This window comes from Molossus molossus, unplaced genomic scaffold (genome assembly GCF_014108415.1).
Source record: "Molossus molossus isolate mMolMol1 unplaced genomic scaffold, mMolMol1.p scaffold_m16_p_1, whole genome shotgun sequence".
Classification (NCBI taxonomy): Eukaryota; Metazoa; Chordata; class Mammalia; order Chiroptera; family Molossidae; genus Molossus; species Molossus molossus.
The window spans coordinates 42,885,209-42,889,952 of record NW_023425344.1 but is presented as its reverse complement, the minus strand read 5'-3'; the positions used below and the strand labels follow the sequence as shown (position 1 = coordinate 42,889,952).

The 4,744-nt window shown below is 35.2% G+C and overlaps 1 pseudogene; it reads right to left on the bottom strand.

Annotated features, from left to right (window-relative positions):
- Window positions 1-1,967: 1,967 nt before the first annotated feature.
- On the bottom strand, window positions 1,968-2,697 carry LOC118615474 (annotated as a pseudogene).
- Between the last annotated feature and the right edge of the window lie 2,047 nt (window positions 2,698-4,744).

Here is a 4,744-nt window from a genome sequence, read left to right as displayed (position 1 = left end):
ATATGTTCATTAGTGAGTTCTCTTTTCAGATATTTTGCTCATTTTATTTTATTTATTTCTGTTTTCTTGTTGAATTTTAAGAGTTCTTATATGGTTTGGATATGTTCCCTGGTTTTATTATTTATAAATTTGGGGTAATAATTGCAATCTTCTCATCAATAAAATATTTGGTTGAGAAAATGCATATACAGATTTAGCAGAGTAAATGTACACTTTAAGTGCCAAACAAATTTATTTGGCTTGAAACAGCTCTTTTTCTTCTCATTTTTCCTGCTGAAACCCTTGCACAAAGACGGTGATTAATAAAAGTGTGTCTAATTAATTAATGAGCATGCATATATGAAATAGATGGAATTCAGACTTATTTGTTTGATCATAACCTTTTCATACAATCTGTATTCACATCAATTCATTGAGCTTAAATACAATGAAATAAAAAATAAAATGTATGACCATGCATGGATGTAAGTATGTTTTCTCATAACAATCTTTGAAAAAGCATTTTGGTTTTCCTTTCTCTATTATACCATTTATTTTGTCATTCTATGGTACAAATGTAATATATACAATTGTTTCCTCTATGTAGATATGATTTCCAGAAAATAGTATGTTTTATCATAGTATTTATATTAAAATTCATAATATCATGGTTATAAAATATTAAAAAACATCCCAAATTCCTGAACTTAAAAAGGTATTTCTAAATAATTGTTATTATAATTAAAAATGTTACTTATTTTTAATTTTTTGTGTGTGTTACACATGTTTAATGAAGTGAGTTCTTTTCATCTAAAAAATGCATAAACTGAATCAGATAATATTTAAACAGGCAGACACTACTTAAAACAATTACATTTGAAGAACATATTTTCTTAGGAGTGAAAACATTCTCTTACCATATTTTACTATTTGAAGAAATAAATCCAACATATACACTTATATGAAAAATAACATTCTTTCCCATGTCAACCCTGTGATATAGGTATTTAATTTTAATTTTACATGTGGCAAAAGAAGTAAAAAGATTAGCCTTTTTGGTTCACATTGTAGCCAAACTGCTGCTTATGACCTGATTCTAAAATAGTCACACACCACCCAGTATTAAGGGTCATGATTCAGAGAGATTTTCTGAGATAACTTTTTTGTTGTTAATCCTCACCTGGGGATATTTTTCCCTTGATTTTTAGGGAGAGTGAGAGGGCGGGACGATGAGAGGGAAGGAAGGTGAGACAGTGAGAGAGAGACATTTATTTGAGAGAGACACATTGGCTGCCTCCCGAATGACCCTGACGGGGGCTGGGGATTCAACGCAACCCAGGTACGTGCCTTTGACCGAAATCGAACCCATGCTCCTTCGGTCGCTGAGCCAAAGCTCTAACCACTGAGCAAAACAAACTCTTTAAGTACAACTCATGTAAAAGAAATGTTTATGCCCAGCTGGTGTGGCTCAGTTGGTTGAGCTTCATCCCATGGACCAAGAAGACACCCGTTCAATTCCCAGTTGGGGCACATGCCGTGTTGCGGGCTCAATCTTGGATCATGCAGGAGGCAGCCAATCAATGTTTCTCTCTCACCCTCTCCCCTCCTGTCTCTCTAGAAAAAGTTTATAAATTTATAAGTAAAAAACATAAATTCATCCAGAAAAATAAGAATTTTCCCTCCAAATGAGAAGATTAGAAACTATGTAAATCTGCTATACATGTAACTTAAAATGAAAAAGTATGATAAATTAAAATTAATGTATATTAAAGTATAATAATGGTACTAAATTTTGATAGTTAAATTATCCCCAAAGCTGTTGAATGAATACTATCAAACGTTTTCTTTCTGTTTATACTTCTGCTGAGAACTGAAGAAGAGACTGAGGCTTAAAGTGACTGAAAATTCTTCACATGGTTTCTTGTGACCACTTGTTGAGGGCAAGGTCGTCTTCTCTAGCGTCCAAAGACAAGAAAAAAGTCTCTGATTTGAAATCAGAACCGATCTGCTGCTCTGCTGGCCACAGCTCGAATATTGCCATAAACCTTCGATGGAGGATTTCCCAGGATGAGGTTGCAAATGGCAGTTCTTGCCATCTTGATGTTTTGGAAAGAGCCAAGGATATGAACTTTCACATCAGCTAAAACTATCCGCGTCCATGTCACATTCTCTATGGTGAATTTCGTCTTTCCTCTTTGCCAGCGATTCTCCCTATGGCCCTCGACAGGTGGTCTCCCTTTAGGGGCTTCACATCTGTAATTTCAAAAGACTTGAAGAAGAGGTCATGCAATCGAATGAGTGCAAGTGCGTCCTCCACCTGAAACCCGAGAATGAAGGCTTTCACAAAATCCGCAGCTTTTGTCAGAGCACTAACATCCTTGGTTTCCTTACAAGTCCTGATTTCTACATTCCTCGATTTCAAATTAAAGCGTATCTGAAGTCCCAAATGTTCTACAATAGGAGTAAATATCTTCATCCAGTTCTCTTTTAACGGCGTGTATCTGTTAGCTGGGACTGGAGTTTTCCTTGTTTCTGCTTTCCCATCCAAGAATCCGTCCCCGGAGAGGGGCGGGAACACGGGCCACTTCGCGGGCCGAGCCTCCTCTGTGTCCATACGGCCCGCATCTCCGCCCTCCGCCGGCCGAGGACAGCTCTTCGGATCCCCTTGCGGGAGACCTGGGCGAAACCGTCCTCACCCCGGCACTCTGCCTCCATAGCGCTGGCCCTAAAAATGTTACTTATAAACATTAATTATACCCTAGTTCTATGCTATTCTGCAAATCCTGAATCTTAATATTTAAGAATATTGTGAATCAATTACCCTTAAAATTATTTTAGAATTTTCAATTTGCATAGTTGTATCCTAGATAGAGTAAGGACTATTGAATGGTGGGAGCACAATTTTAAAAAGTATTATAGATAAAAGAAAACATACAATCAAATCAAGTAACTGATTTCTATCTTATATCTGCATAATAGTTAATAAATATTTGACAAAATATAAACTGCATCAGTTTGGTGAGGAGAATGGTTCTTAATTAAACAAGTAGTTTATGTATGTGAAATGCTTCATGGAGACACGTAAAAACACACATTTGGGGACTGAAAGGATACTAGGAGGTAATCTCACAAAATACCTTCATTTTAGATATTTAGACATATGTAATCTGAGCACTTGTTTTCAGTGGTTCTGCCAGTGTCCACAGTTACACAACTAATTGATTGCAGAAATGGTAGTACATTTATGGTACTTACTCATTTTGTTCTCAAAAATATGGCTTCACAACTTACTCATTTTGTTCTCAAAAATATGGCTTCACAACTTAAACATTCTTATTAGCTTATATTCAGGCTCTTAAGAAAGAAGGTATATCTATCCAACAAGTAATTATGTTGCTTTGCTTGGTATAGGTGGTAATATAAAACATAAATATGAAGAAAATTGTTTCTTCAGTTAAAGCAATAAAAAAAAAATTATTTTTCCCTTTTGAAGAAGAAAACCTAATAAAAATTGAAGGATCATAGAACTAACTACAAAGTTGTATACAGGTTAAAGCATAGATTCTAGAGTCAGAAAAATCTTGGAAGAATGTTGAGCTGCGAATATAGCTCCAGTAATGTGCTCGTGATTTGTTTACCTTAAACCTTAGTGTCTCATCTGTGAAATGTGGTTAACAGAATTATTTTATATGTTTCTATGAATCTACAATGAAATAATGCACAGAAATCACATTACACAGAATCTAGAAGATGGTTAATGCTTTAAATAAATGTTACTTCTTAAACAATCCCTTTTATACTTTACATTGAGGAGGAAACTCAAAAACTTAATGCGTGTGTGTGTATTTAGAGATTCAGGATATAGGCTAGAAGGAGAAGCCAAAAATTTGATTTACAGTAATGACCTATTCAGTACAATAAGAAAGTAGACTGAAGAATTTTTAAAAAAATATTTTTTCTTTATTGATTTTAGAGAGAGAGGAAAGAAGAGGGCGAGAGAGATAGAAACATTGGTGAGAGAGAACATCGATTAGCCGCCTCCTGCATGCCCCCCACTGGGGATAGGGCCCACAACCTGGGCATGTGTCCTGACCGGGAATCGAACCAGGGATCTCTTGGTGCATGGGTCAATGCTCAACCACTGAGCTACACTGGCCAGGGGAATCATTTATGTTTACAAAGGAAACAGAGTTTTGATAGGTTACTAAGAAGGAGAAGACCAGAGATAACTTTTAGATAAAAATGAATAAATGCTAGATGTAATTTAGAAACCTATGTGCAAAAGAGTATTTCCATTGACAGAGAAACCATGTAATTTAGTAAAAGTGGTACCTAAAACGTAAGCTTGTTGTAAACTCTTGAAAGATCAATCTTGATTTTTTAAATTTATTAAATTATGGGGATGTATTTCATGCCAGTCGTGAAGAGGCTGCTGAAATACAGCAGTGATCAGGGCAGATACAATTACTGTCCTCAAGATCTTTTAAATGTACAAAAGAAGACATTAAACAAGTAATATAATACCCTGAAACTTTCAGAAGGAAGTGTTTCCAAAGTCCATAGTGGACACACCCAACAGTCTTCTTTAAACAGTAATTTCCTGCTTCATATGAATATCTTTGTATCACTAAGTTTATATTTATTCTGTCAGTTTTCCAAATATTTATAACAAGATTCCCTATTAAAGATTTGACTTTTGTTGATTTAATTTTTTACTATTACAGCAAGAAAGTTACCTTGGTTATATGTGGGAGGGTACAAAGTA